Genomic DNA, 20,401 nt, shown 5'->3' with positions numbered 1-20,401 from the left:
GATCGAGGATGGGTACTCTTGTTGTAGTGTCGTCTTAAACCTTGTAGGTATCTGGCTGATTGGAGGGTAGCGTTTACTCTGACTTCTTCTGAGCTGTCGAGTTCTAATCTTCTTATGTGTTCTGCTTCTCCTTCATCGTATTATTCTATCTTTGGTGATGTCCAGATCAAGTCGGCAGGTAGTACGGCCTCTGACCCATAAACTAGGAAGAAGGGTGAGTAGCCTGTTGCTCTGCTTATTTGAGTTCGTAGCCCCCATACTACTTTAGGTAATTCTTCAATCCATTTGGACCCATAGTCCACTAGTTCTTCGTATAACCTTGGTTTTAATCCGGCTAGTATGAGTCCATTAGTCCTTTCTACTTGTCTGTTGGCTTCTGGATGTGCAACAGACGCATAGTCTATACTGAAACCATAGTCTTGTGCCCAGCTTTTGAATTCTATAGCTGTGAAGGGGGAGCCTAGATCTATGATGATGCGATTGGGCATGCCGAAGCGGTGCATAATGTCTTGGATGAACTCGACTGCTTTGGTTGCGCTGTATTTCGCGAGTGGTTTGTATTCAATCCACTTGGTGAACTTGTCGATTGCTACAAAGATATACTCGAAGTCGCCTTTTGCTTTCTTCAGGGGTCCTACTTGATCCAGCCCCCCGCAGGAAAAAGGCCAAGCGGGTGGGATGCAGATAAGATTGTGAGCTGGTACATGAGCTTGTCTTGCAAACATTTGGCAACCTTTGCATTTTTTGATAAGCTCTTCTACGTCTTTCAAAGCGGTTGGCCAGTAGAATCCGGTGCGAAATGCTTTGCCAACCAGTGTTCTTGAAGCGGCATGATTTCCACAGCAACTTGAGTGTATTTCGTCTAAGATTTCTTTGCCTTCTTCAAATGAGACATATTTTAGGAGTACTCCTGATGATGCTGCTCTTCTATAAAGTCTTTCTCCTACTAGAACGTAGTTTTTGCTTCTGCGAACAACTTGGGTGGCTTCTGCTTTATCTGCTGGCAATTTATTTTCTTTGATATAGTCGATGAAAACTTGGCTCCATGAAGTGTTGATTACCAAGATCTGAACGCATTTAGCCTGAATTTCAGGGGTTGTCTCACCGGGTTGTTTGATAGAGGGAACTGATAGCTCTTCTATGAATACGCCGGGTGGAACCTTCGCTCTGTCTGATCCGAGCTTGGCGAGGACATCTGCTACAATGTTGGAATCGCGCAGGACGTGTAGAATTTCTAATCCTTGGAAATGTTTTTCAAGTTTCCGTATTTCAGCACAGTAAGCACCCATGTTTTCTTTGGTGCAATCCCAATCTTTGTTGACTTGGTTGATGACTACTGCTGAATCGCCGTATACAAGTAATCTCTTTATTCTGAGGGTAATTGCCACTCGTAGCCCATGGATGAGGGCTTCATATTCTGCTTCGTTATTTGTAGCTTGCCATAATATCTGAAGGACGTACTTGAGTTGTTTTCCTTCTGGAGAAATGAGGAGAACGCCTGCACCGGCTCCGCCTAGTTTGAGTGACCCATCAAAGTATATCTTCCAGTGGTCAAGGATTGTATCTGATAAAGGCTGTTGAATCTCTGTCCACTCAGCCACAAAATCAGCAAGGGCTTGAGATTTGATTGCTTTCCGCATGGTGAAATCGATGTCAAGAGCTCCAAGTTCAACTGCCCACTTTGATATGCATCCCGTCGCATCTCTGTTGTGTAAGATGTCTCTGAGCGAGAAGTCTGTCACCACTGTGATCTGGTGGCTTTCAAAATAGTGGCAAAGCTTGCGTGAAGTGATCAATAGGGCGTAGAGTAGTTTTTGTACATGCGGGTACCGTATTTTTGATTCAGATAATACTTCACTGATGTAGTATATGGGTCGTTGTACTTTATACACGCGTCCTTCTTCTTCTCTTTCTACGACTATTGCCGTGCTGACCACAGCAGTAGTCGCCACAATGTATAGTATCATATCTTCGTCTTTCCTTGGGGGTGTGAGAATTGGTGAGGATGTTAGGTATGCCTTAAGTTTCTTGAAAGCTTCGTCGGCCTCTTTTGTCCACTCAAACTTGTCTGTCTTCTTTAGTAGTTTAAAGAAAGGTAACCCCTTTTCGCTGAGTCTTGATATGAAACGGTTGAGGGCCGCCATGCATCCTGTTAGTTTCTGTACATCTTTGATACTTCTAGGTGGGCCCATTTCTATTAGAGCTCGAATTTGCTTGGTGCTGGCTTCAATCCCGCGCTGACTGACCAAAAATCCGAGTAGTTGTCCTGAGGGAACTCCGAATACACATTTATTTGGGTTCAACTTCCATCTCCATCTCTTCAAGTTTTCGAAGGTTTGCTTTAAATCTTCAATCAGAGTGTCTGGGTTCTTTGTTTTCACCACTATATCATCCACGTATGCTTCCACATTTTTCACCAATTTGATCCCCAAGGCAAGTTTGGATAGCTCTTTGGTATGTGGCGCCAGCGTTCTTTAGTCCAAACGACATGGTCTTGTAACAGTAAGCACCGAACGGAGTAATGAAAGATGTCTTGCTCTGGTCTTGTTCTTTTAATGCGATCTGGTGATATCCTGAATAGCAATCGAGAAAGGATAATAGTGCAGACCCTGCTGTTGAGTCGACTATCTGGTCAATGCGTGGTAGCCCGAACGGATCTTTTGGGCAATGTTTGTTGAGATCTGTGTAGTCGACGCACATGCGCCACTCGTCCGTGTTCTTCTTCTGCACAAGGACTGGGTTTGCTAGCCAGTCTGGATGAAGGATTTCTCTGATGAATCTGGCTGCCATCAGTTTTGTGATTTCATTTTTAATTACTGCCTTTTTGTCGGGTGAGAATCGTCGTAGCCGTTGCTTTACAGGCTTGGAGCTTTCATTAACATCAATTCTGTGCTCAGCCAACTCTCTTGGGACACCTGGCATATCGGTCGGCTTCCAAGCGAAGATATCTTTGTTGTCCCAAAGAAAGTTGGTGAGCGTGAGTTCCTATTTTGCTGAGAGGTGAGCACTGATGGTTGCTGTCTTGGAGGTATCGCTAGTGCCCAAGTCGATTTGCTTGACGTCGACTTCTTTTGGTGGTGTGATGATGCTGGGCTTTTTAGCCGGTATTTCTAATTCTTCTTGGCTCATCTCTGCAGCAATTGTGGCTATTTCTTTTCTTCCATTGTCGGCTTGTGCTTTGGCTGCAATTTGGATTGCCTGAACGTTGCAGTCAAAAGCACGCTTCAAATCACTTCAAAGAGAAAGGATACCGTTGGGTCCTGGCATCTTAAGCAGCAAATACGGGTAATGCGGTATCGCCATGAATTTTGCTAGTGCCGGTCGTCCGAGAATTGCGTGGTATGATGACTCAAAGTCCGCCACCTCAAATTTGATGAATTCTGTACGGTAGTTTGAGGGTGTTCCAAAAGTGACTGGTAGAGTAATTTGTCTAAGCGGCATGGCTGCTTTGCCGAGTACTATTCCATAAAAAGGTGTGCTTGTTGGTGTGATCATCCCGGCGAGTTGTAGTCCCATCTTCCTTAGTGTTTCTGAAAAGATGATGTTGAGTCCAGCTCCCCCATCGATTAGTACTTTGGTGACAGTCATACCGGCAATAGTTGGGTCTAGAACTAGTGGGTAATGGCCTGCGTTCCCCACGCTAGTCCATTGGTCTTCTCTTGAAAATTGGATTGGATATTGTGACCAATTGAGATATCTTGGTGTAGCCGGTTTACCCATCAAAACCAGAAATAAAAGACACCAAGGGTCATGCAAGGCTTATAAGGTGGGCTAGCTGGACACAGTTGCATAAAAGAGCTTATGAATATAGTAACCAATTTAAACTTCACATCAGTTTATCATCATTTACCTGTCCCAGATTTGCACTTGTACTAGAGCACTCACTTATTAGGAGCAAACAATATTAACCATAGCAGGTATAATAAGGCTGTCATCATCATATCATCTTTTCCAAACCATTATGTTATTTAGTGTATCTACTTTGGAGATAAGCCCGTCAAGTTCTCACTAACCGGGAGAGACGGCGACTCGAATCGAATTACAACTCAGCTGAGGGGGTATCCTAACTCTCACCCTGGCATACTTTGCAAGGGTAGCCATGGGTCACCTTTGGGACAACTCAGGAACCAAATTCGCGGGTTGATCAGTGCCAGCACTCTCAGGGATTACCCTTCTGCCAGGACGATCACTTTTAAATCACCTACCCTTGGACTCACGCCTACGGCTCCCTTCTGAGGCGTACTTTATACTTATCGACTCCCGGCCTGAGGTGAGCTACTCGGCTTTGTGGTCGGTCTCCAGACCTAGCCAACTAAGAGAGAGGCATGCGTTCAACATGAATAGGAAAGGCTCCAAGATTCAGTCCTTAAGCGACACAGACGGAGTCACTGCAAACTGGCAAGCCTCCGCCCGGTCTTCAATTCAATTAAGACAGGTTCTTTTCCACGATAGCAAATATAGCCAACCGTGCCATATTATGTCCCTATATCTCGTAGGTGACAGGAAATCACCTGACTTCTACCGTGTTTAAGTAGGGCTAAGCACTACACGAGCCTGAGCTACATAGGATTCAGGGTATCAATATCTAGACAAGGATTGGATAACCATGCAGCAAGTGTTTGCATCCAACACCTAAACTTAATGCAACATATATATATGTAACAATAATACTTTACTGCATTTTAGAAATTAGGAGGCTTAATATGCTCTGGGCTTGCCTTTCACAAAGTTGCACGGACGGTGATCCGGGCACTCAACGGCGACCTCGTCTGGCACTTCTCCCGAGGGCTGCACCTCCTAAACCTCCGGTGTTGGCTGCTGCTGCTCACTCGTTCCTCGAATTCCAGCAGTGTCACACCTTCTGGTACACCTATTGCATGCCGATGCACAAGATAAATATCATGGATGCATAAGGAATGACATGATGCTCATGATGAATGGATCGCAGTAATGTTTAACAAAAACATCACTGGACACTCGTTTACCGATTAAGAATAGCTCTATTCAAATCACTTTAAAGCATGTATCTAACTTAACTTGAAGAACAAGATCAACTTACCTAACTTGCATAACCTAAGATAAAGATGCTCATCTTCAGTTAAAGGCCTAACACCTAGGAACATTACCACAAGCTTAGGAATAGTAAAGGCATACTTAATTCAAGTTAAGGTTTCACATGCAAACGATAGTTTTCTTAATTCAATCCCAACAGAGTTCTATAAATCAAATGACTTGCAAGAGGACATTCTGGAAAGCTTATGAAATTCTCTACAAATAATTTGTAACATCAAAGCATGATTCTTACGTTAACCAAATCGAATTAAGGTAACATAGATCTGTCCAGAAATGACAGGTTTACTAAATTAATTATTTAGTGATGATGCAAAAGCATAATTGGACCAAACCAAGTTACCAACTTGTTGCACATACCAGAGGAACATTAGAAAGTATAGTGCCAACTTCTAAATAAATTATTTAATGCCCTTTTCTAATTTATTTAGTTAATTAGGTGATTAAAGCAATATATAGTAAAACTATTCAGAAAAATCTACAAAAATTACAGTAGCTATCTCATGCTTCACATAGACTACCATAAAAATTTCAAAGCCATTGGGCTAGCAAACTTGTTGTATCCAAAATAACAGGTGGCATGTCTATTTCTAGCATAATTGGAAATCCTAATGAAAAGTGTCAAGCAACAGATTTCACATTTTTCCTAGCATCATTCTAGCATAAGAATAGCACTCACCAAATTTTACCTTTACTAGATCTATAGAAAAATTATGAAAATTCACACAAGATCCATCCATGCAAACAAGAGAATTTCCTATCTCCTACATACAGTGTCTAAAATATATGAAAATTTAACTACAAGCTATTCATGATATGAGCAGTACACCATAAAAATTTCATGCCATTTGGAGCTACATAGAAAAGATATAATTACCCCTTATTTCCTTCATGATTAAAAGAGATAATTAGCAACTCCATTTTTCATAACAGACATGGCATAAATTATATTTTTAATATAAACTAGACATTATCATGAACTCAACAAAATTGGAACCACATCATTTGAATCTACCAACTAGGAGATACATATTTTGAAATGTACACAAATCTGTGAAAAAGAATAAACAAAACAAAAATGAAAACCTAACCCTACTGCTGGGCCGCCCAAAGCACACGGCGGCCCACAACGCATGCGCCAGCAATGCCAGCGTGGCCCAGAAGCGGCGTGGCCCACGCCGATTCCCGCCTAAGTACGACGACTGACGCGCGGGTCCCGTAAGACAGAGAGACAGGTAGGGGAGGAAGAAAGGACGGCGGCGTAGCTCATCGCCGGTGACAGGTCTGGCGAGGCCATCGGCACCAACAGGTTCGCCTCACCTATGCGCACCTAGAGGTGCCATCAATTTCAGCTATTACCGTAGCTAGAGGAAATGGCGACGGCCATGGTGGCGCACGGCCACGAGTTGGCCGGCTCCGGCGAGGCCCGACCCCATAGGGTGTGGCTAAGCTTGGTACGAGCTTCCAGAGTTCACTACCAAGCTAACCAAGCATAGAGGAGGGGATGGAAGGCCGTGGTGGTAGTTGACCGCGTGGAGCGCCAACTCCGGTGAGGTCCCGCCATGGCGGCGGTGGAGGAAATGGCGAATACGCCCTTACCAAGCCCCAAACGACATGGATGAGAGGTGGAAGAGGTGGAGAAGAGCACGGTGAAGCTACGAACGAGCTAGCCGACGCATTTTTGTGGTGGCGCACAAGCACGAGCTCGTCGAAGTCGTGGCGGCTGTTGCTGGCGAAGCTACGGGCGAGCGGAGGAAGCCGAGGGAAATAAATCAGAACTGACGAGCTGGTTGGCAGGCGCGCGGGGTGTTGCTCAAGTCGTGGCCGGCCGTGCCAGGGGCGTCCGCGACATGTGGCAGCACGAGCAGGAGACCAGCGACGAGTGTCACCCACGTGGTGCTCATTGTCTAATGGCTGTTAGGTACTGTAGCTCGCATTCAGATGACTTGAACCGCTTGACAGCGCAACTTCAACGTGTTAATACGGCTAAACCGTTGATCCATTGCAAAAAAACCGTGTACATGAAAATTGTAGGCCTACCTTCCATCTCCAACTTCTATTCAAGGATCATCGTCTAATTCTCCATGGATCAGAACTTACATCAAGCCAAAGTTGGCTTGATCCAACTAAACTGGATTTATGACTTAGCAAATTTTCTAAGTGTGAATTCAGCATGGAAATATGACTTGTGGGCCTTGTTTGAACATGTTCTAGCCATTTTCATGAGATGGTCATATTGAGACTTTTGTTCCTTGATAAATTGGCTAGAACTTTGGTAAAGGGTGCACAGCCATGCAAGGTCTCTAGGTTGGTCTTTGAATTAGTCAACAGTGGCACTTTAAAGGTCATTCTAAGTCAAACCACCACTAGAGGGCAATTTAGTCATTTTGGTCCACATGAACAATGTCCCATCAATTACCCTAAGTGTATTTAAGGTGTATTAGACCATAATCAACCACTTTACACAAATGCTATACCAACTTCTAATGATCACATGTGATGAAGCAACAAAACAATCAATTTCACTCTAATGTTTGCAATTCCATGTTTCACATGTTTCATGCCTTTGTTGCAATTTTAACTTGCCACATTCCTACCATGTTGCCATGTTTCAAGGTATGAGAAACTCATGTTGCATTCACATGTTGCACTACTACCATTCACAAGCAAATCAAGTATGAAACAAACAGAATTGCGAATGTTGCATATCTATGTTTCAGTGACAATGGCATGATGAGATAGATGATTGCATATGTTTATGAAATGAAATGCACTTTTGTGGAAGCCAAACACCTAGGGTGTTACATATACAATGGGGTAACCTTGTTTTAAACAAAGTTTAATAATGTCGCATTCCATACCATACAATGGGCCCATACATACCATGAAGTTGTAGGCGTCAGCCCACTTGCTTGTGTAGTTGCATGAAAAAAGTCTATTTGACCTCCCTCAACTATTGTACAAGTTTGATTTACCTCCCTCAATACAAAACTAGTTTTTGTAGACAACTCTAGCTATTGAAACTCAAGATGGCAACGGGAATTTTCTCATCGGGTTTCGCCTACCCATCCCCATCCCCGTCCCCCACGGGGTCCAGATTTTCCCATCTTCGTCCCCGTGAAGACTCACGGGGGACATTTTCTCCCCATTTCCGTCCCCGTGGGGAATTCATACCCGATAGGGATCCCCGTCCCCGCAATGAGATCAGAAAACAATCTACTAAATCAACAATCCAAAACTAAAAAATACTAGGAAAAAACTCATCTTGCAATCAAACGAGATCGTAAAATACTTTACAAATTACAAGTCCCTTTAACATATCCCACCTCACAACTCCCTAGATCTCACAAATGACAAATCAATAATGTTTCAACTTCAACACATTGACGCTACTTTCCTGCAGAGCGAGCAGAGAGAACTTGAGTATTCAGACCCAGGAGAGAAAGCAGAGAATGATTGGGCAGCGTTCCTAGGCAGAGACTGAGTGCATGCAGTCATGCCGACCGGTGGCGCATGTCCTCGTCTGCTCTTTGTGGCATGCATGGTGATGGCGACTACGACTTAGGGGGTGAGGCTGGATGCGGGATGGATGAGGTGAGCCTGCACAAGCTAGGCATCGCGTCTTAGTAGTACCACAGGAGGCGCTGCAGCACCACGGCACTAGGCACAATGGTCGCATGAGTCGCGCCCAGCAGCTGGCGGCGACTGGCGGTGAGGATTCATGTCCGTGCCTGGCGTGGATGCGTGAATACGGCTGTTGTGGGAGGGGTGGCCGAGTGGGGATACTAGGAACTAGGGTTAGGAATTTGGTTATATACTCCATGTGTTTGATGGGCTTGGGCCGATTTGGGCTAAACTTTACAGCTCGCATACGGAGTATACTCCTTAACGGGGCGGGGATGCGGGGATCGGGTACGGGGGATGGAGAACCATCCCTGTACCCGCCAGACCCGACGGGGATAGATTTTCTCCCATTTTCTTCCCCATGGAGAATAAAATCTCCCCATCCCCGTCCCCTAATAGGTGAATTTCCCACGGGAAATCAGGGATCGGGTCCCTGTTGCCATCTTTAATTGAAACCGTCCAATTTACCTCCTAAATGGTTGGGAGTGGTTTTGGTTAACGTAGTGCCACGTCCTACGTGGCGCCAGGTCAGACACAAGGAAGATAAATCTAGCTTTTAGGATAGTTTAGGGAAGTCAATTAGACTTTATAAAAAAATGTCGAAATAATTTTTTAAAAATATCAAAATATTTTTATAGAATAATATGCATTTAAAATACTAAAATCTAACTTAATATTAGAAAAGTTCTTTTAACTCATTGTATAAATAAGTTTCCAAAATTATCCAAATAGTTTTCTTGTGTGTAAAATATTAAAATTGGTTTAATATTAGAAAATCATAGAAAATGTATTTCAACTTAGAAAAATATGAACTAGTTTCATTTTTTTCTAAAATCATGCTCTCTATATTTTTTTACTATAGAAGTCGCATGTTGATTACTGCTGATGGCCCAATGAGCCTACAAAGTTAGACCACATGATACATTTTGCTAATATCCAATCAGAGCTTGAATTATATGTTTATTTGGATTTTTTCATGCATGTCTTGATGGTTAAGAAAGACATTATCAAGGAATTTTTTGTAGTTTACGTGGCGGGTTGCACGACGTTACATGATGTGGTCTGCAATAACTTATCTTGGTCTGTATCCTCCGTTCATATTTGGCCTAGAATTTTAGGAGACCATATAAGATTCAAATAATTCTAAGAAAGGAACAAAAGGTAGAGCATGATTTTATGAAAAGTTTCATATTTTCTAAGTCAAAATAAATTTATAATAATAAATAAAATTTAAGTAGTGTTTAAATACATATTTATTCCAAAAAATGTTTGAATACTTTTTAGAAAAATATATTTATAAGCTTTTTATAAAGCTTAATTGATCTCCCTAGCAAAGTCTGTCGATGTTTTACCACCGATAGCCTGCCACGGGGGTCCCTGGGGCAGTATTGTTCGGGCTTCAGCGTATGCAGAACTCGATGGTGAACGCAAGAGACAAACGATTTATCCTGGTTTAGGCCCTCGATCATGGATCGAGTAATAACCCTACGTCCAGTCGGCGTTAGCCTTTGCGTTGGATTGATTGTAAAGTGTTGTGTTATACAATTGTCGTCCTATTCTTTGTCGTCCTCTTCCCTAGGAGCCCTGCCCTCCTTTATATAGTCAGGAGGCTAGAGTCCTAGTCAGTTTACAATGAGAGTTTCCTAGTAGGATTACTGAATAGTACTACTACTAAGATTACATGGGAAGAATCCTAGTTGGACTAGATCTTCTCTCTCCCTTGCGGGGTATCCTGTGGGTCCCGCATCGACAAGCCCCCGAGCACTTCATGGTTGAGCTCTGAAAGTCTCGTTTTGCTCCTTCAGGTCTTGTTGAGTAGGAACAAACGTCATCCGAGTGCTTTCTGGAGTGAAACCTTGTAGCGCTTCTTGGGATCCTTCGAGTGGTGAGTGCTTTTTGAAGAAAAAGTACATCCATCTGGTTGTAGCCCCCGAGCCTCTTGCTATTTGGAACAAGGAGCTGGAGGATCTTGTCTTGAAGTTGCTCTGATTGTTCGTTGAAGTTTTATCAAAAAGAACTCGAATATGGCTCGTTCCGGGTTCTTTTTGTCGTAATGTCTTGAAGTGGTCTGCGTTGAGGAAGTCTTTTGGTGACGTGCGCTTTTTCGAAGAAAAAGTGCACTCACTGAGTGTAGCCCCCGAGCCTCTTGCTATTTGGAACAAAAAGTTGGAGGGTCTTGAATCTTTATGTTGTTTGAAAATTTGTGTTCTGAAGTAGTCCCCGAGACTTGGATTATGTCATCATCTGAGTAGTTTTGCGGCATCTTTCCGAAGCAGCCCTTTAGTCTTGGATTAAACCATCATCCGAGTAGTTTCGCAGCATGCAGCCTCCGAGCGTATATCCGTGTTGTTTTGTTCAGGAAGAACTCGGATGCGAGGTCTTGGCGTATTCTTTGATAGTCTGCTGTTGTCAGATGTAGTTGTATGGTGGTGGTTGAGTGTAAATGCCTTTTGTTCACGGGTTGTACTGTGCTGGTATATTCTTCCGAATATGCTCGTCTTCGAGTACTGTTCCTCTCGCCTGAGTCTTCCATTATTGAGTCCTGTCTTTTCACTGTGTCCTTTGTTAGGCTTATTTCGTTGGTACTCCTAGTCCATGTGCGCCGCTCCTTTGATCTATAAATACTGTCCCGGAGTGCTTGTTTTCATCCATTGGACATTCTGTTGAAACCTTCGTGGTCATGAACATGGTAGTTTGTGAAGTAGAGCAGCCCCCGGGCATATTTTGTAGTTCCTGTGTGTCTTGTCGTAGCTGGAGGAAGTCTTGTGATAGGGATTAGAGGTAGGCTAATCCCGCGACAGCATTGTACCAGGATGTACAGTGGCGGTAGTTGGAGGAAGTCTTGTGATGTGGGCTTCGTTCCTTCATCTGGCAGTTCTGGGTTGATCCTCGTCGCCTGTCCTGAGACTGTCCGGTGCAGATCAACACCATATCCAGCATCACATCGGTCTTGGGTAGACAGATGCCCGCCGGCCTTCTCTGCTCCATGTTGTCCTGCCGTGCTGCCGATTTCCGCCTTGGATGCACTGCGTCCGTCCTTTGAAGAAAATAGTGTAGCTGATGGCGGTTTGTCCTTCCGAGTAGCAATTTGGGACACGTAGTCGTTCCAGAGCCTAGCCGTGTCCGTGTTCCTCTTTGCTACTTTGCTTTTCGTGGTACCGAGTTCGTTGGGTCTTGTAAGATTTGTAATCTTCTATTTTTGAAGTCGCTTGTAATGGAACGAATCTTGTCTTCTGAGTTGTCCTTTACTTCTCTGCTGTGATCCCTGTCGTTCATGAGATTACCGAGTTCTTTCTTAAATAACCGGGTTCTTTTGTTCCTTGCGAGGTAGCCCTTTGTTTCTTCTTGGTTGACGGGTTGTTCTTGTAGTGATCTGATAACCCTGCCGTGGTGCTGGACGGATAAGTCTGAAATCTGCCCATTGGATTGTACCGTTGTGTGGATTTGTGCCCTCCGTCGTTTTAGCTGCGTCGGTAAATGGACCGTTGCGTTCTCACACTGGTGTTTTAACGGGCCTGGTGGGCCGTTTCTAACGCTGTAAAATTTATTTATAGACCCTTCGTCCTCTTTTTCTTTACTGCCTTTCTTTTGCCTTCAAACCCTAGCTCTTAATCATCCGCCGTCGCCATTGCCACCGCCGTCCTTAGCGCCGCCATCTAGCTTCATCTTCCCCAGTACCTTTTTGCTTCCGCTAGTTCATGGGTAAGAAGAAAACCGCGAGCAAGTCCCAGGCGACCTTCGTGGACGAGGAGTCATCCCTTTCTTTGATCGAGAACCAAGAGTTCGTGGCCATGAGGGCTGCTCAGAAGGTTTGGCCGGCTCCAACAACAAGCGAAGATCAGCTGCGCGAGCTCGTCAGCGACGGCTTGATCCAAAGCAAAGTCATCGCTGAATGGAGAGTTCCGGGCGAGCATCGGGTTCCTGCTCCGGGTCCTGGTGAGATTGTCCTCTTCGTTTCCTTTGTCCGCGCCGGACTTTGCCTTCCTGCTTCCTCCTTCCTTCATCAGTTTCTTGGTTATTTCGGGGTTAGTCTGAACCATCTAACCCCTAATGCCGTTCTCCATCTTTCCAGTTTTCGTTCATCTCTGTGAAGCTTTCCTCGGAATCCCTCCTTCTCTATCTCTTTTTCGCTACTTCTTTCGTCTGAAACCTCAACCCCGCCGCGAAGAAACCAGCGTTCTTGGCGGTTGCGGGATTCAGTTTCGCCAGGGTCTTAAGATTAAGTTTTTTGACTATGACCTGGTCGATTCTGTAAAAGATTGGCGTGCCGACTGGTTTTATGCTGCCAATTTGATCCCTTCCCTTGTCGTCCACTCTGGATCTGGTCCTGTGGTGAATGACCGATGGGACAAGAAACTTGAGTCACCTGCTGAGATTCAAGTGATCCAGCCACTCCTTGATAGGATTAGCATGCTGAAACAGCTAGGGTTTAACCGGTTTCGGTATTGTTTCGAGTTTTCTTCGTCGCCGAGTTCAGCCTTTGAAAGAGCGGGAGCACCTTGGCTTCGAGTATTCTAGGGCCGAGGATCCTTCACGCATGGTCCCAGCTCTTGAGCTGACCGATGAGGAGGTACTCGAGCGTCTCCAGAAGATGCTGAAAGGAGTGAGCGTTATTCCTCCTGCTGTCTCTGAGTTCTCTGCCAACAACCCGCCCCCAGCTGTGAGTTGTTTATCTCTTTGTTTGGATACTTTATGTACTCTTGCTGCATCCATTTTTGCTTAGCTTTTCCTTGTCTTGCTATTTTATCCTTTTTCGTAGGAGCTTGGGCGGAACTTTGTTGACCCGATCCCTCTTGATGTTCTCCCTGCCGTGGCGGAGACTGGGGATAAACTTGCTGGAACTTCTGCAACTAGTAAGTCCCCATCCTCCACAGCGCTTCCTGGAGTTTCTTCCGGATTTGTTGATGTATATGAAGAATATGTTCCTCGTCTAGTCCCTCGCGGTCCTCGTAGTGTCCCGAAGAGGGGGCGAACGGATGGGTCTTCATCTGGCCTGCCTGTCTCCAAGAAGCCTCGCAAACCAAGTACTCTCTCAGGTACTCCAGTTGTTGCTAGCATGCTCTTAGGTGAGCACATTTAATACTCTTTGTTCCTTTGTTTTCCTGTTTCTCTCTTGAACCGAGTACTTTTTATTCTTTTTTCAGCAGGTGCTCTGGTTTCCTTGGCTGAGGGAGAGGAGGATGACGAAGTACCCCTCATCATGCGGCGGTGAGTTGTTTTCATATTCCTGTTGCATTGAATTTCTCTTCTTTGTCTTGACTTTTAGTCTTGAACTTTTTGAAGTAACCGGACGTCGGGTATGAGTTCTTCTGAGGCTCCCGCGCCGACTTCTTCTGAAGCTCTGGTGTCGAGTTCTTTGGTAGCCTCGGTACCGAGCTCTACCGCTCCTCTAGTGCAGAGTTCTTCCATGGCTCCTAGCCCCGGCTTCTTCCGTGGCTCCGTTATCTGCTATCCCGCTCCCGTCGTCGGGTGGCGGGGACGTTTTCGCCGTCGTGGTCCCCCCTGCGAGGCCTTCTTTTGGCTTCGCGAAGAAGAAAGTGGTTGGGTGAGTAGATTCTGGCTTCATCCTTTTGCTTCTGTCTTCCTTCTTCTGGTTCTCATCGGTGCTTTCTTTTATCAATTTTCAGTCTTTCGTCTTCTCTCGTTTCTTCATCGACTTCTTCTCAGCCTTCCGCCGTGCCATTGAGTTCCGAGCCTTCAGGACTCGCAACATACTATTGGTGAAGTTGCTGCGGGGGCTTCGGAGCTACCTGGCGAAGTTGCGGACTTGGCCGCCCCGGAGGTGACTGTGGCCGTCGCGTCGGGTCCTTCTGAGGGATTGGCTTCGGCTTCCCTGGAGGTTGCTTTGGTCATTCCTTCTTCGCCCCAGCCGGCCTCTCCTTCCCCTTCTCTTGCTTCCGGCGGTCCCTCTTTTACCGGTGACGTGGTGCAACAGTTCGATGCCACCCATCGGCTATCGGAGCTGACCGCAGCCTGGGGGAGCTTGGCGTCCTCTGCGACTTCTTTCGGGGAGAAGCTTCACGTAAGTTTTTCTGAGATTCTTTCTTAGGCCATTTGTTTTGCCTTCGTCCTTACGCCTTATTTTTCTCTTTCTTTAATTGTTTAGACTTTCTCTCGTGACCATACCGGCTTCTTCTTTTCGTCTGAAACCTGAGAAGAAGTTGTCCTCCGAGGTAAGTTCTCTGAAGACTGACCTTGACCTCCTCTGGGCCGAGTTGGAGACTGAGCGTAAGTCGCATCAAAAAGAGGAAAAGGCTCTCCAGTGCCCGGGTGGTAGAGGTAGAGAAACAGAGAGACACTGTTGCCCAGGAGTTGGAGAAACAGAAAGATGCTGCTATCCGGGAGGCTTCAAAGAACTCAGGAGGCCATGAAGAGCTTGGAAGCCGTGAAGAAAGAATGTAAAGGTATTCCGGGTTCTCTTTGTTTCTTTCAGTATTCAAACCTTTCCCTCCTGCTGACTTGTTGTTTGGTGTCTTGTCCAGCTCTCCGAGTTGAAGGAAAAAAGCTCTCGGAGGGCATTGATGAAATGAAGACTCTTGTTCGTACAAGTCATAACAAGGCTGAGGAGGTAATTACTCATGCTGAAGAAGAACTTGCACTTGCTAAGTTGATCAGGCGTGGAGCTGATAAAGATCTTGTGCAGGCCCAAAAAACTATTGAAGACTTGTCTGGGAAGCTGGCGACGGCTACTGAAAATTGGAACGTTTTGTGGAAATCCTTTCGTTCAGTAGCTGATGTTCTCCGGACTCCAGCGGATGACGGGCAATCTTGGGCTCAGTTCATTCCTCGGATTCCGACTCGTTTCCAAGAGTTCGCGAAGAAGTGCGCTCAAGTATGTACCAAGAATGTGCTGGCCCTAGGTCCGGGTCCTTGCTCCAGAGGCGCCTCTGTCCAAGATAGCAGAGGAAGCTGATAGTCAAGAATACCTTGATGCCGTTGAGAGGATGGAGCCTGAGGTCGAAGATTTAGCCAGTAGGGTTGTAGACAGTCTTAATATTGATATTTCCCTTCCTGATGACAATGCCTGATCCAATTGACCAGCCTCTTGTAATATTACACTCCTCTTCAAATGAAGATTCTTTATTTTCGTTGATGTATTCTTTGCCCGGGTGTGGTCGGAGTTACTTGACTTGCTGAGTACTTTGTCCCGTTTTCGTCTCTGCTCTGTAAACAACTCTGTGCGTTATCCTGACGAAATCCCTCGATTTGTCGAGTACTTTTCTTTTCTTCCTCTTTTGTGATCCGTCGAGTGCTTTGTCCGCGCTATGACTTGTTAGATGTAGATCTTTGTGTTGACAACCTTTCGTCTACGCTATGTAAAACGACTCGGCATAGAATGTTGCCTTGACAAACTTCGGCATCCGAGTGCTTTCTTGAGTGGCGCTTGTGCTTTTCTGAGGAAAAAGTATTCCTATCTGGATGTAGCCCCCGAGCCTCTTGCTTTTCGGAACGAAGAGCTGGAGGGTCTTTTGAAGCTTAATTTCGGTCGACTAGTTTTAGGTGTTAGCTTTTAGCTACCCTCATCGGCGGGCTCAAGCGTCTTTTCAGCTATTTTGCTCTCGGCCGGGATGCTCAGGCATGTTTTCCGCCATTTTGCTTTTTGTTTCGGGTGTTAGCTTTTAGCTACCCTCATCGGCGGGCTCAAGCGTCTTTTCAGCTATTTTGCTCTCGGCCGGGATGCTCAGGCATGTTTTCAGCCATTTTGCTTTTTGTTTCGGGTGTTAGCTTTTAGCTACCCTCATCGGCGGGCTCAAGCGTCTTTTCAGCTATTTTGCTCTCGGCCGGGATGCTCAGGCATGTTTTCAGCCATTTTGCTTTTTGTTTCGGGTGTTAGCTTTTAGCTACCCTCATCGGCGGGCTCAAGCGTCTTTTTAGCTATTTTGCTCTCGGCCGGGATGCTCAGGCATGTTTTCAGCCATTTTGCTTTTTGTTTCGGGTGTTAGCTTTTAGCTACCCTCATCGGCGGGCTCAAGCGTCTTTTCAGCTATTTTGCTCTCGGCCGGGATGCTCAGGCATGTTTTCAGCCATTTTGCTTTTTGTTTCATGAAAACAACTCGTTGAAAGTCATGACAAGACATGCTGTGGATGAATATCATCTTTATTGATCATGAATATAAACTAATACATATGTTGTCGAGGAATATTGTCCTTTGTCGATTGTGAACGTTGGTCCCTTGTGGCTTGCATATCTGTTTTTTCTTGAGTTGTTTTTACGCATAGAATCTTCTTAGCTGGCTGATGTGCCATGTATTGCTGACTTCTCTTCCATCTTCGGTTATTAACTTGTATGTGCCTGGTCCGGTGACTTTTGTGACAATGAACGGACCTTCCCATGGACTGAGTAGCTTATGTCGTCCGTCAGTCTTTTGTATCCTTCTTAGCACTAAGTCTCCGACTTGTAATGATCGAGGATGGGTACTCTTGTTGTAGTGTCGTCTTAAACCTTGTAGGTATCTGGCTGATTGGAGGGTAGCGTTTACTCTGACTTCTTCTGAGCTGTCGAGTTCTAATCTTCTTGTGTGTTCTGCTTCTCCTTCATCGTATTGTTCTATCTTTGGTGATGTCCAGATCAAGTCGGCAGGCAGTACGGCCTCTGACCCATAAACTAGGAAGAAGGGTGAGTAGCCTGTTGCTCTGCTTATTTGAGTTCGTAGCCCCCATACTACTTTAGGTAATTCTTCAATCCATTTGGACCCATAGTCCACTAGTTCTTCGTATAACCTTGGTTTTAATCCGGCTAGTATGAGTCCATTAGCCCTTTCTACTTGTCTGTTGGCTTCTGGATGTGCAACAGACGCATAGTCTATACTGAAACCACAGTCTTGTGCCCAGCTTTTGAATTCTGTAGCTGTGAAGGGGGAGCCTAGATCTGTGATGATTCGATTGGGCATGCCGAAGCGGTGCATAATGTCTTGGATGAACTCGACTGCTTTGGTTGCGCTGTATTTCGCGAGTGGTTTGTATTCAATCCACTTGGTGAACTTGTCGATTGCTACAAAGATGTACTCGAAGCCGCCTTTTGCTTTCTTCAGAGGGTCCTACTTGATCCAGCCCCCAGCAGGAAAAAGGCCAAGCGGGTGGGATGCAGATAAGATTGTGAGCTGGTACATGGGCTTGTCTTGCAAACATTTGGCAACCTTTGCATTTTCTGACAAGTTCTTCTACGTCTTTCAAAGCGGTTGGCCAGTAGAATCCGGTGCGAAATGCTTTGCCAACCAGTGTTCTTGAAGCGGCATGATTTCCACAGCAACCTGAGTGTATTTCGTCTAGGATCTCTTTGCCTTCTTCAAATGAGACACATTTTAGGAGTACTCCTGATGATGCTGCTCTTCTATAAAGTCTTTCTCCTACTAGAACGTAGTTTTTGCTTCTGCGAACAACTTGGGTGGCTTCTGCTTTATCTGCTGGCAATTTATTTTCTTTGATATAGTCGATGAAAACTTGGCTCCATGAAGTGTTGATTACCAAGATCTGAACGCCTTTAGCCTGAATTTCAGGGGTTGTCTCACCGGGTTGTTTGATAGAGGGAACTGATAGCTCTTCTATGAATACGCCGGGTGGAACCTTCGCTCTGTCTGATCCGAGCTTGGCGAGGACATCTGCTGCAATGTTGGAATCGCGCAGGACGTGTAGAATTTCTAATCCTTGGAAATGTTTTTCAAGTTTCCGTATTTCAGCACAGTAAGCACCCATGTTTTCTTTGGTGCAATCCCAATCTTTGTTGACTTGGTTGATGACTACTGCTGAATCGCCGTATACGAGTAATCTCTTTATTCCGAGGGTAATTGCCACTCGTAGCCCAGTGGATGAGGGCTTCATATTCTGCTTCGTTATTTGTAGCTTGCCATAATATCTGAAGGACGTACTTGAGTTGTTTTCCTTCTGGAGAAATGAGGAGAACGCCTGCACCGGCTCCGCCTAGTTTGAGTGACCCATCAAAGTACATCTTCCAGTGGTCAAGGATTGTATCTGATAAAGGCTGTTGAATCTCTGTCCACTCAGCCACAAAATCGGCAAGGGCTTGAGATTTGATTGCTTTCCGCAGGGTGAAATCGATGTTAAGAGCTCCGAGTTCAACTGCCCACTTTGATATGCGTCCCGTCGCATCTCTGTTGTGTAAGATGTCTCTGAGCGAGAAGTCTGTCACCACTGTGATCTGGTGGCTTTCAAAATAGTGGCGAAGCTTGCGTGAAGTGATCAATAGGGCGTAGAGTAGTTTTTGTACATGCGGGTACCGTATTTTTGATTCAGATAATACTTCACTGATGTAGTATACGGGTCGTTGTACTTTATACACGCGTCCTTCTTCTTCTCTTTCTACGACTATTGCCGTGCTGACCACAGCAGTAGTCGCCGCAATGTATAGCATCATATCTTCGTCTTTCCTTGGGGGTGTGAGAATTGGTGAGGATGTGAGGTATGCCTTAAGTTTCTTGAAAGCTTCGTCGGCCTCTTTTGTCCACTCAAACTTGTCTGTCTTCTTTAGTAGTTTAAAGAAAGGTAACCCCTTTTCGCCGAGTCTTGATATGAAACGGTTGAGGGCCGCCATGCATCCTGTTAGCTTTCTGCACATCTTTGATACTTTCTAGGTGGGCCCATTTCTGTTATAGCTCGAATTTGCTTGGTGCTGGCTTCAATCCCGCGCTGACTGACCAAAAATCCGAGTAGTTGTCCTGAGGGAACTCCGAATACACATTTATTTGGGTTCAACTTCCATCTCCATCTCTTCAAGTTTTCGAAGGTTTGCTTTAAATCTTCAATCAGAGTGTCTGGGTTCTTTGTTTTCACCACTACATCATCCACGTATGCCTCCACATTTTCACCAATTTGATCCCCAAGGCAAGTTTGGATAGCTCTTTGGTATGTGGCGCCAGCGTTCTTTAGTCCAAACGACATGGTCTTGTAACAGTAAGCACCGAACGGAGTAATGAAAGACGTCTTGCTCTGGTCTTGTTCTTTTAATGCGATCTGGTGATACCCTGAATAGCAATCGAGAAAGGATAATAGTGCAGACCCTGCTGTTGAGTCGACTATCTGGTCAATGCGTGGTAGCCCGAACGGATCTTTTGGGCAATGTTTGTTGAGATCTGTGTAGTCGACGCACATGCGCCACTCGTCCGTGTTCTTCTTCTGCACAAGGACCGGGTTTGCTAGCCAGTCTGGATGAAGGATTTCTCTGATGAATCTGGCTGCCATCAGTTTTGTGATTTCCTTTTTAATTCGCTGCCTTTTTGTCGGGTGAGAATCGTCGTAGCCGTTGCTTTACAGGCTTGGAGCTTTCATTAACATCAATTCTGTGCTCAGCCAACTCTCTTGGGACACCTGGCATGTCGGCCGGCTTCCAAGCGAAGATATCTTTGTTGTCCCGAAGAAAGTTGGTGAGCGCTGAGTTCCTATTTTGCCGAGAGGTGAGCACTGATGGTTGCTGTCTTGGAGGTATCGCTAGTGCCCAAGTCGATTTGCTTGACGTCGGACTTCTTTTGGTGGTGTGATGATGCTGGGCTTTTTAGCCGGTATTTCTAATTCTTCTTGGCTCATCTCTGCAGCAATTGTGGCTATTTCTTTTCTTCCATTGTCGGCTTGTGCTTTGGCTGCAATTTGGATTGCCTGAACGTCGCAGTCAAAAGCACGCTTCAAATCACTTCGAAGAGAAAGGATACCGTTGGGTCCTGGCATCTTAAGCAGCAAATACGGGTAATGCGGTATC

The sequence above is a fragment of the Miscanthus floridulus genome, chromosome 1 (genome assembly GCF_019320115.1).
Source record: "Miscanthus floridulus cultivar M001 chromosome 1, ASM1932011v1, whole genome shotgun sequence".
Lineage (NCBI taxonomy): Eukaryota > Viridiplantae > Streptophyta > Magnoliopsida > Poales > Poaceae > Miscanthus > Miscanthus floridulus.
Note: the sequence above shows the minus strand (reverse complement) of the source record.